The sequence below is a fragment of the Oryctolagus cuniculus genome, chromosome 19 (assembly GCF_964237555.1).
Source record: "Oryctolagus cuniculus chromosome 19, mOryCun1.1, whole genome shotgun sequence".
NCBI classification, from domain to species: domain Eukaryota; kingdom Metazoa; phylum Chordata; class Mammalia; order Lagomorpha; family Leporidae; genus Oryctolagus; species Oryctolagus cuniculus.
In genome coordinates, this window is record NC_091450.1 from 24,931,633 (window position 1) to 24,943,735 (window position 12,103).

The 12,103-nt window shown below is 56.2% G+C and overlaps 1 protein-coding gene across 3 annotated transcripts in view; it reads left to right on the forward strand.

Annotated features, from left to right (window-relative positions):
• The first annotated feature begins 8,709 nt into the window (after positions 1–8,709).
• ZC3H7A (zinc finger CCCH-type containing 7A) overlaps positions 8,710–12,103 on the forward strand; it is a 45,675-nt gene continuing 42,281 nt past the window's right edge. For 2 of the 3 annotated variants that reach the window (XM_070064995.1, XM_070064999.1), the window contains exon 1: positions 8,710–8,863. The gene's annotated coding sequence lies outside the window, so the exon portion shown is untranslated. Of the gene's footprint in view, positions 8,864–9,009; positions 9,191–12,103 lie in introns of those variants that run through there. The other variant, XM_070064997.1, reaches the window with a different exon arrangement.

Below are 12,103 nucleotides of genomic sequence, written 5' to 3' on the forward strand. Positions count from 1 at the left end.
GAGGTCCAAATATGTGGGCCATCTTCTGTTGCCTTCCCAGGTGCCTTAGCAGAGAGCTGGATCAGAAATGAACAGCCAGGTTGCAACCACTATTGGATGCTGATGTTACAAGCCACTGCGCCACAACTCCGACCCCAGCATGAATGTTTTAAAACTCAGTTCCTCAGGATTTTAGAACTGTTTTCTTATTTACTCCTTCCTTGGATTTTAAGAATTTACTTAATTGCCTTTATGGGTCAAATGATAGCCAGAGCTGCTCCTGTTACTTTGTAACCATGGCAACACCACTGGCAAGGCTGCTTTTGTTTGTAAACACACTTAGCTGGGTGCAGCCTGGGCATCCTGGAAGGGACCCCTCCCTGGCTGATCTGGCTTACTGCGGACTTTTCCGGCCTTGCCTTTGTTATTGTTTGTTGGCTTCTTCTCCGATCTTATCTGTCTCTGCTTCACTTCCCCTTGGCGAGATCACTCGCGCTGAGGTCTTAACCAGGACAGGTATTAGCTGACTTCAGAATGGCTTCATTGTCAGAACTCACTATAACTGTGGATGTCTCCTTTGACTCACCTTCCAAGGGCCTTCAGGTGGTGCCACAGTTCCCATCTCCCCTCCGATCTCTGCGTTGCAAAGCGGGGGTTCATGACTAGCGCATTTCCATAGCTTCTTTTGCTGGCAGCTGTATTTTGGATAGTTTCTCAGCAGAAACGGTCATTCCTAGGGAGTGTTTATTTTTATTTTTTAAAGATTTATTTATTTATTTGAAAGGCAGTTACACACAGAGAGAAGGAGAGGCAGAGAGAGAGAGAAAGAGAGAGAGAAGAGAGAGGTCTTCTATCTTCTGGTTTTACTCCCCAATTGTCTGCAATGGCCGGAGTTGCGCCAATCCGAAGCCAGGGGCCTGGAGCTTCTTTCAGGTGTCTGATGCGGGTGCAGGGCCCAGGCACTTGGGCCATCTTCCGCTGCTTTCCCAGGCCACAGAAGAGTGCTGGATCGGAAGTGGAGCAGCTGGGACTCGAACCAGTGCCCCTATGGGATGCCGACACTGCAGGTGGTGGCTTTACCTGCTATGCTGCAATGCTGGCCCCTAGCCCTGGTTTTTGTGGCCATTTGGAGAGTGAGCCTGCCAATGAAAGCTCTCTGTCTCTGCCTCTCTCTGTCACTCTGCCTTTCAAACAAATTTTTTAAAACCTGCAATATTTAGATTTTGAAATGAACCATTATTTTGGGAGACCAGGAGAAGCACCTGGCTCCTGCCTTTGGATCAGCGCGGTGCGCCGGCCGCAGTGCGCCAGCCGTGGCAACCATTGGAGGGTGAACCAACGGCAAAAGGAAGACCTTTCTCTCTGTCTCTCTCTCACTATCCACTCTGCCTGTCAAAAAATAAAATAAAATAAAATAAAATAAAATAAAATAAAATAACCATTATTTAGAAACAAGAAAATAACCCAAAGTGTCCCTTGGGGAGGAGGAAGTCATGAGTTCTGTTCTGGACAGGTCGGGCTGGAAATGATTCTGAGATGTTCAAAAGACATTTGAGTGTATAGGGTCAGGAAATGACCTAGAAATGTAAGAGTCATCGGCGTAGAGTAACACACACACACACACACACACACACACCCCAGGTGTGTGTTCTTCATGCATTTATACCTACAGTGGTACATGTTCTCAGCAATACCCTTTCTAATGAAGACATATTGCACTCGAAGGATGGAAGCTGTTAGGATCAGGGCTCAGGTTTATTTTTATAAAAATTAACACTTGGGGCACAGGGGTTAAGCTGCTGCCTGCCACGCTGGCCTCTCCTGCGAACAACGGTTCTCATCCTGGCTGCTCTGCTTCTGATCCAGCTTCCTGCTAATGCACCAGGGAAAGCTTGGAGAAGACCTGGCTCCTGGCTTTGTCTTCCCCAGCCCCTGCCGTGACAGCCATCTGGGGGAGTGAACCAGTGAATGAAAAATCTCTCCATCTCTCTCTCTATAACTGCCTTTCAAGTGAAAAGAAATAAATCCTTTAAAAATTCATATTTGACGTTTATAGTACAAGCAGACTACCATGATTTTGATTGAGGATCCAACAGCATTCATTCCTTTTTGCAAATGTCTTGAGAAGCTGCTGATGGGAAATTTTGCTCTAAACTGTGCAGAGCAGGAGAGGCAGGTCTGTGTCAAGTGCACCTTACGAGAGCTCTCCAGAGGGAAAGCAGCTGTGGGCGTGCTCTCGGAAGCACGGGAGGACTTGGGCACTTTTTGCATTTATGGTTTCTGCAAATTTCCTGATAGGCTGGGCTCCCTGCTAAGTGACACACATGACTGAAATTTATGATCCTGAGTATGTAAAAAATTTGCATAATTTTGTTGATTACTTGGATTAAAGAGGCCTAATGGTTGTTTATTCAAATTGAAACAATAAGTACCTTTTAATCTGCAGACTCAGTGGCAAACGGTCTTCTGATTTCACGGTGTTTATCATTTTCACGTCCTGATATTCTCACATATTAAAAGATCTGGAACTCACACACCAATAAATCAGGTTGCCTTAATCCTTGCTTTCACCCCTTTCTATTCTACACAGCAGCCCTGAGCCCATGCCTGGGGAAGCCTCAAACCACATGTTTAACTGTGAGTGCCTTGAGTGTAGACACCATCGCAGGTGCATTGTGGTACCCAGGTCACTGCCCTGGATACAGCTGGCAGTTTTGCTGGTTCAGCCGACGAATGGAGCTCCCTGGGTTCCATCCATGACCCAAAAGGACCAGTTCCAGGGGCCTGAGTTCAAGAGGCTGGAGGCTGAAGAAACTGGGCACAGGATTAACAAGATGAGACAGAAGAGGAGGGCGGGGAATTCACATGGAAGTAGGTGTTGAAAGCAAGACAGAACATGTGAAAAATGGAGTCGGTATGGAAACTCTGGGGTCAGGGAAGCCAGAGAAGGAACTGTAGCTGGGATTCAGAGGGCCAACCTAATCCCAGAAGCTATTCTGGGAACTGGATTCCAGCTTGTTAAATGTAGTCAGGTCCCCAAGTACAAGCAAGGAAGTGTATGCCACATTGTAGCACTAAGCATCGCGTCTAGGGGGACCACCAAAGAAACTCGCTTCAGAAGCCAAGCCTGCACAACACACCCTTCAGCATCTCTTGCCTCTAAGAATAACTGGAAAAACTACTAGCAAGTAAAATATAAGGTCTATTGTCCCCCAACTCTGCCTCTTTTCTTGGATAATTAGGGCTCTCTTGCCTTATATAAGAATCAGGAGGTGGTTTATGCTGAGTTGCACGTTGAAATTGATGGGCAGCAACCAGCCCATGGGTGGAGCTTTTCACAAGCCCTTTGTCAGAGCTTAAGTGCTGTGGAGACACAGCGGAGACGAAGCAAGTGGGTGATGTGTGTAGTACCCACAAGGTCAACTAGAGGAACTCGGTGTTTTCCTTTGTTTTCTTAGAAATTTAATTGAAAGGCAGACATGGCGAGAGACACGTAGGTACACAGAGCTCTGCCAGCTGTTGATTGACTCCCCAGATGTCTGCAATAGCCGGGGCTGGGTCAGGCTGAAGCCAGGAGACAGGAGCTCTGTCGTGGTCTCCCATCCAAGCCATCACCTGCTGCCTCCCAAGGTCTGCCTTGCCAGGAAGCTGGAACTGGCAGCACAGTCAGGACTTGAACCCAGACTCTGTTAAAGGCTGCGAGTGTCCCAGGTAGTGTCTTTTTTTTTTTTTTTTTTTTTTTTTTTTTTTTTTTTTTGGACAGGCAGAGTTAGACAGTAAGAGAGAGAGACAGAGAGAAAGGTCTTCCTTCCATTGGTTCACCCCCCAAATGGCTGCTATGGCCGGCGCGCTGCACTGAACCGAAGCCAGGAGCCAGGTGCTTCCTCCTGGTCTCCGATGCAGGTGCAGGGCCCAAGGACCTGGGCCATCCTCCACTGCCTTCCCGGGCCACAGCAGAGAGCTGGACTGGAAGAGGAGCAACCGGGACAGAATCTGGCGCCCCGACCGGGACTAGAACCCTGGGTGCCAGCGCCACAGGCAGAGGATTAGCCTATTGAGCCGCGGTGCCAACCCCAGTTAGTGTCTTAACTACTGCACCTAATGCCACCTCCGGCCTTGGTGTCTTATAATTTATGCTTTTCACCAAAGCTTAACTTGGAGGAAGTATACTCTGAGTGCTTCAGAGTGATTATTCAGTTCAAAAGGAATGTGATATTAAACGGGTCATGTTTTCCTTTTTGGGCACAGGTGTGTAATACTTGCAAACAAATCATTCCTATTCTTTGCTCTGATGTAAGGTTGGCCCCGTGGCTACTTCATTTCAATAGATCACGTGGTGGCCGTGGACCTTTGGTTACAGGCTTCTCTGCTATGCCAAGGACGTCCTTTAAACCAAGGACGCTCAAGCATTTTTGCAGCTCCTTGCACCTAATTTTTGCAGCTCCTTGCACCGAAGGGTTGTGTCACCTCGCACCACACCCTTCAGGAAACTTCTCTGCAGGCAGCAGGCAGCACTTCCAGGGGTGTGAGGAGCACGCCTGGTGTGTGTGTGTGTGTGTGTGTGTGTCTACAAGTGCACACCCCACCCCAAAAATGGCTGCAGGGAACTCCCTCCATTCATTAGGGAAGGGTAACTGGTACTTATGGGACAATTCTCTGTGTTGGGTGCTTTCCATTTACAAGCATGGTTTTTAATCCTTACCATGTCTGGGGTATCATTATCCACATTTTAAGATGAACTCAAAGCTCTCAAAGGAATTCGCCTGGGGCCACCCAGATGGGCAAGGACTGAGTCAGGATTTACTGCCACTTCCCAGACTCCTCTGCCACTGTGCTACCTACTTTAAATGTCTTAGACATTCCTTGTTTGTTGCGAGAAGCTTAGATGGGACAATAAGGTATTGATCACAATTCAGAGCACCTTGCCTTTGGGGCAAACTTAAGGGGTGACTGTATTGTGAAAAACCAAATACTCTTGCAATGTGTGCATGCCGGTGCCAGCTGAGAGTCTTATGAGAACTTTGTACAAAAAACAGAACTGTTGCTGTTATTGCCTACATGTGGTAGCTGCTGTACAGAAACCCCCTGGACCAGGGAGAACTCACTCCCAGATTTCCACGTGGGTGCCAGGAGACGAAGTTAAACCCAATTCCGTGTCCAGGTGCAAGGAGAATCAGTGCAACCTGAAATACTCCCCTGGGGTGCCTCTTCCTCTCGCTGAGAACAGGACATCAGCGGGGCAGGGGTTCAAGGTGAGCAAGCCTGACCTCACTAATGTGATATGCCACAGGAAAACAAAAGCCACGGCAGCCCCAGCCCTTCTTCAGAAAACAGGTGTTCTGCTCATGGCAACTTTGCCCTCCACATACACTCTTACAGCTCTCACCAGAATGACCAGTAGCTACGTCATTCATAACTGCCATGAATGAAACTGAAGACCATCCACGAAGCTCTACCCGAGACCTATCCAAACCTTTCTTTTTTTTTTTTTTTAAGATTTATTTACTTATTTGAAAGGCAGAGTTATAAAGAGGCAGAGGCAGAGAGAGAGAGAGAGAGAGAGAGAGAGAGTCTTCTATCCACTGGTTCTCTCCAGATGGTTGTGACAGCTGCCACTGCGCTGATCTGAAGCCAGGGGGTTCCTCAGGGTCTCCCACATGGGTGCAGGAGCTCAAGGACCCGGACCATATTCCACTGCTTTCCCAGTCATAACAGAGAGCTGGCTTGGAAGTGGAGTAGCCAGGACTTGAACCAGCACCCGTATGGGATGCTGGTGCTGTAGGCGGCGGCTTTATCAGCTACACCACAGCGCCAGTCCCCAGATCTTTCTTAAACTTTTATTTTTAATTCCTTTGAAAGGCAGGAGACATGAAAAGCATGTTTCTACTTATTGGTTCACTCCCCCAATGCCTGCAACAGCTGTGGCTGTGCCAAGCCAAAGCCAGGAGCCAGAACTCAATCTGGGTCTCCCACAGGGTGGCAGGGATCCATAACAGTTAAGCTGTCCGTCACCTGATGCCTCCCAGAGGGCTTATAAGTAGGACACTGGAATTGGGAGCAGAGCTGGGACTTGAACCCGGGTATTCCAGTGTGGGACATGGATAGCCCAAGTGCCGTCTAACTGCTGTGCCAAAGGCCAATTCTCTTTATTTATTTTAAGATTTTATTTTAAGGGCAGAGTTACAGAGAGAGAGAGAGAGAGAGAGAGAGAGAGAGACAGAGAGGTTGGTCTTCCATCTGCTTGTTCACTCCCCAATTGGCTGCAATGGCTGGAGCTGGGCCGACCAGAAGCCAGGAGCTTCTTCTGGGTCTCCCACGTAAGTGCAGGGGCCCAAGGACTTGGGCCATCTTCTACTGCTTTCCCAGACCATAGCAGAGAGCTGGCTTGGAAGTGGAGCAGCCGGTACTCAAACTGGTGCCCATATGGGATGCCAACACTGCAGGCGGTGGCTTTATCTGCTAAGCCACAGCACCAGCCCCAATCCTCTTGTTTTTTTTAAAACAGAGGTTGCAAATGGATGGCCTGTGAACAAGGCTTCTTTGTACCGTAGCGTTTCTTTGTTCAATTTAAGTAACTTCAAAATAGGAGTATCCCTTGAGGGTAGTGTTGCAGGCTCATGGGTTAAGCTTCAGACTGCAACACCAGCACCCTGTATAGGCACCAGTTCCAGTCCTGTCTGCTCCACTTCCAATCCAGGTCCCTGCTAATGCACCTGGGAAAGCAGCAGAGGATGGCCCAAGAGCTTGGGACCTGATCATGGCCATTATGACCATTTGAGGAGCGAATCGGCTCTAGTGATGGGTCAGGGGATAAACCATCAAGATGAGCCCGGGAAGTCCCTGTCATCACGAGCGCTCTTCAGAGGGAAAAGGCCAGCAGGAGCCAGAGTGGACGTGATGACGGAAAGAGAAGCATCTGGCACTCAGCCAACCACCATTGACTCTGAAGATGGAGGAAGGGGTCAGGACCCAGGGGTGCCGGCAGCTTTCTGGGAGAACAGACTTTCCCAGAGCCTCCAGGAGCCAGACTCGCCAGCCTGGTGGAGCCCACTTCCCACTTCTAATCCTGAGAACTGTAACAGTCCGTTTGTGTTAATTTGTTACAGAAACAACAGGGAATTTATAGAATCCCATTCCCTTCTCCACGTACTGGCAGGGTGACAGCCACCTTCCCCTTGGTTCTGCAATGCCCCGACCCTGACACCCCCAGGGCTCAGGGGCAGCCCTGCTGGCCTTTCAGGACCACTGCCTTCAGTTTGTTCTCTGCACACCGCCATGCTCATCCTGCACACCTCATGCCGGGGCTCCCGGAGACGTCCACTTGGGAAGCGTTTAGGGGGTGCTGGGCACTGTTCTGGGGTCTGCTCTCGGATGCGGGTGAGGGGAGCTGCACACAAGTGCCCCCATGACTGATAGGGTCCCTGCCATCTGCGGGTCTTGGCAGTCAGCCAAGCAGAGGTGGGCCGTCGGGGGGTGGTCTCCCGGTGGGTGGGGGGGCCCTTTGAACTGAGGCCTCATGATGAGCAGGAGAGAACCCCTGCCTCACAGGGGCCTCGGGAAAGCCACGCCCCACCAGCTGGCCTTGAAGTTGCTGTGGCTGAAATGTGTCCCCCATATCCTTATGTTGAAGCCCTAACTGCCATGGTGACTTTATGTGGAGCCGGGGCCTTGAAGGAGGGAATTAGGGTTGAGTGAGGTCATGGGGGGGGGGGCGGCTGAGCTAAGACAAGACAGCATAGATTCACTCTCTCTCTCTCCCACACACACACACACACACACACACGCTCACGCACACGCGAATCGTCACGTGAGGACACAGTGCGGAGGCAGCGAGCTGTCACCAGGCCACAATCCAGCCCTAAGTGGCCCTGGTCGTGGGCTTCCAGCCCCCAGAGCTGCAAGAAAACAAATCAGCGTGGCCGCCCGCCCGTGGAACTGTGTGGTGGCCACTGGCGCAGACGCACGCTCCCGGTTCTAACTGCGTCACCCGGACGGAGCTGGCCTCTTGTCCCTCCTCCGGCTCACTTTCTGAGCAGTCCCCTTCGGGAACTCCAGTGTCCACCGGACCTCGGAATCCTCCACGCGGGACTCCAGCCCCGCGCGGAACAAACCCCGCCCCTCTTCCTCCGCCATATGCAGGCCTTTTCCAGCAGACCCCCGGCTGCAGCCTCAGGGCCCCGGGGGCACAGTCCTGGTCCCTGCAGGGCTGCCACCTCCCCAGGCGCCCCTGCCCCCGGCTGCCACAGCCCCTCCGTCAGCCCTCGGTTCTCGCCGGTTCACACCGCCCCCACCCCACTATACAGACCGACCAAGGGCCATCTGGGCTGGGAGTGGGGACGGGGCGCCAGGCTCCCTACGGGCCGGCCGCGGCACACAGCGCTCGAGTCTCTGGACCCCGCGCTGCCCCTGAGCCCCGCGCCTCGGCGGCCTCCTCCGGCACACGGCTGCCGAGGACGCGAAACGTCGCTGAGCGCAGAGCCGGGCGCCCGGCTCCGGGGATGACGCACTCGCACAGACTCCGCGGGCGGCTGAGACCCCGGCGGCGCACGCGAGACCGCAGGCGCGGGGGACACCCAGGCGCGGGTCCGAGCGCCGCCGCGCTGCCCGGGCCTTTCCTCCAGCCCGCCCCGCGGTCACCGCCCCCGGCCCGACGTGGCGCCACCGCCCCCGGCCGGACGCTCGCGGCGCAGCCAATGGCGGCGCGGCCCGGGCGCCGGGCGCGGCCTCCCGACGCTAGGGGGCGCTGCGGGCAGGCGCAGCCGAGCCGCCGCCGTCGCCGGTCGCGGAGGGAAGCTGCGAGCGAGCGCCAGGCCTCGCCGCCGCCGCCACCGCTCCCGCTCCCGCACCCGCACCCGCTGCCGCCGGCCCGCGCCGTCCCTCCCAGGTAGGGGTGGCTGGGTGGGCTGGGGGGGCGCCGCCGAGGAGGGGCTCGCGCGCGCCCTCGCGCCGCCGCCGCCTCGTGCCCGCGCGCGCCGGGGCCGCCGCCTCCCTCTCGTGCCCGCGCGCGGCCGTTAACGGGCCTGGCGGGGGAGGGGCGCCCGGGACCCCGGAAGCGGGGCCTGGCGGGGGTCGCGGGCGGCGAGGGCCTGGCGGGACCCGGTTCTGCCCGCGATTCTGAAGAGATGTCGTCTCCTGTTTTGGTTATTTCGCTTAAAAGCAGTTGTCAGCCCCTCGTATTTCTGCCTGCTGTGGCGACCGCGGGGACCCCGAGGCAGGGCTTTTTTTGGGTTTCCCGGGGAGGGGGGCGGGCACGATGCGCGGCGCAGGAATGGGAGGCCAACCCCGCTCGCTTACGGATTTTTAATTTGTTCCTTGGGTGTTTTTGAGCGGGGCGCCCCTCCTGGGCGGGCGGCGACCCACTTCCGGCGCCCCCGGGGCTGCGGGACCGGGGGTCGCCTTCGCGGACGCCGAGCTGTCAGTGCGCGCTGGGCGCCGCTTCCGGCCGGGGCGGGGGGCGCCGGGGCGCGGCGGGGCGCGGCTGGGGGCGCCGGGGCGGGGGTCGGCGGGGCGCGGCTGGGGGCGCCGGGGCGTGGCGGGGCGCGGCTGGGGGCGCCGGGGCGGGGGTCGCCGGGGGCGCGGCTGGGGGCGCCGGGGCGGGGGTCGCTGGGGGCGCCGGGGCGGGGGTCGGCGGGGCGCGGCTGGGGGCGCCGGGGGCGGGGGGCGTCGGGGGCGCGGCTGGGGGCGTCGGGGCGGGGGTCGCCGGGGCGCGGCGGGGCGCGCCGGGGCGGGGGTCGGCGGGGCGCGGCTGGGGGCGCCGGGGGCGCCGGGGGCGGGGGTCGCCGGGGCGCGGCTGGGGGCGCCGGGGCGTGGCGGGGCGCGGCTGGGGGCGTCGGGGCGGGGGTCGCCGGGGCGCGGCGGGGCGCGCCGGGGCGGGGGTCGGCGGGGCGCGGCTGGGGGCGCCGGGGGCGCCGGGGGCGGGGGTCGCCGGGGCGCGGCTGGGGGTGCCGGGGCGGGGGGCGCCGGGGAGAGGGTCGCTGGGGGCGCCGGGGCGGGGGGCGCCGGGCCGACTGCGCCCTTGACGGCAGAGGCGCGGAGGAGGCGCGCGCGGCGTTCCTCGCCCTCGCTGGCTTCAGGCCGCTCGGCGGCTGGGAAGGCTTTGGACACCCCGGGCTGAGCTACGCACCTGAGGCCAGGAATGCATCTCACCGGCGTGCGTTTACTTTCCTGGCGTGGCCGGCTGGCGTCTTGTTTGCATTGGGCAGCTCTGCCCGGGAGCCCCGAGGGGGAGGGCTGGCCGCCTGGCCATCTGCTCCTCTGCTGCTGCCCCCCCCCCCCCGGGGGGGCTCTCAGGGAACCCCCTGCCTCTTCCTGCTGCCCCGCAGCCGGCCCAGCCCTTGTTGGGAGGTGCACCGTGCGGGGGAGGGGGCCTGGTCCTAATGGCTTTTGAAAAAAACTTGCCCCAGCCCCTGTGTGCTGGAAGGTGTTGAGTGAGATGATGCGAGTGTTACGCTCGTTTGTGTGTGTGTGCTGCAGGCGGCTCGTTGATTTTGTGGGGTCCAGACGGGCAGGGGAGCTCCTGCCACGCCCCCGTTCCTGAGCCTTGTGGGTGGGGCCTGCACCCCGACCTACCCTGACTCCCCCGTGTTCCCCCGTTGCCACCTACTGTCAGGTTTTGCCCGTAAGGAAGTGGATTTGTCAGCCACATCACTCCGAAATTCTTAATTTTGACTGGTTTAAATACCTTCCCTTTTGAGCGGATTAAATTGACGTGGTAAGATTCAGTTATGGTAGACTCTGCGTCGCAGGAAGGGTGAGAGTGACTACTGGAAGGTTTGGAGCTTTCCTTTTTCTTTCATTTTCTTTTTTTAAGATTTATTTATTTATTTGAAAGGCAGAAAGAGAGAGAAAGGTCTTCCATCTGCTGGTTCACTCCCCAGATGGCCACAGTGGTCGGAGCTGTGCTGATCCGGAGCCAGGAGCCAGGAGCTTCTTCAGGGTCTCCCACACAGGTGCAGGGCCCCAAGGACTTGGGCATCTTCTGCTGCTTTCCCAGGCCACAGCGGAGAGCTGGATCGGAAGTGGAGCTGCTGCATGGGAACTGGTGCCCACATGGATGCCAGCACTTGGGGTGGTGCTTTACCGCTATGCCAGAGCGCCAGTCCCTGGAGCATTTCTTAAAGGGAGAAATAGAAACCAAAAGAGATGTCCACACCTTCTTGCTAGGGGCTTTCTGGAGACTGTGGTGAGAGGTAGCTTCAGCCTTCTCCGTAGTATCTCCAAGTGCCTTTTTGTTTTTCTTTTGAAATACTTTTTCTTTTTTTTTCTTTTTTTTTTTTTTTTTAGATTTATTTCCTTACTTGAGAGAGTTATAGGGAGAGGCAGAGAGAGAGAGATCTTCCACCTGCTGGTTCATTACTCAGATGGCCACAGCAGTTGGAGCTGGGCCAATCTGAACCAGGAGCCAGGAGCTTCTTCCAGGTCTCCCAATGGGTGCATCTTCTACTGCTTTCCCAGGCCATAGCAGAGAGCCGGATTGGAAGAGGAGCAACTGGGGATTGAACTGGCGCCCATATGGGATGCTGGAGCTTCAGGCCAGGGCATTAACCCACTGCGCCACAGCACCGGCCCCCAGCCCATGTTTTTCTTAAGATACTTTCCTCCAGAATCTTTGAATCAGAAATATTACTATTATTATTTTAAAGATTTATGTACTTGGCCGGCACCGCGGCTCACTAGGCTAATCCTCCGCCTTGCGGCGCCGGCACACTGGGTTCTAGTCCCGGTCGGGGCACCAGATTCTGTCCCGGTTGCCCCTCTTCCAGGCCAGCTCTCTGCTGTGGCCAGGGAGTGCAGTGGAGGATGGCCCAAGTGCTTGGGCCCTGCACCCCATGGGAGACCAGGAGAAGCACCTGGCTCCTGCCATCGGATCAGCGCGGTGCGCCGGCCGCGGCAGCCATTGGAGGGTGAACCAACGGCAAAGGAAGACCTTTCTCTCTGTCTTCTGTCTCTCTCTCTCTCTCACTGTCCACTCTGCCTGTCAAAAAAAAAAAAAAAAAAAAAAAAAAAAGATTTATGTCCTTGAAAGAGCTGCAGAAAAAGGGGGAAACAGAATGATCTTGTATCCATGGGTTCACTCTGCAGGTGGTGGCACTGGCTAGGGCTGAGCCAGGCTGAAGCCAGGAGC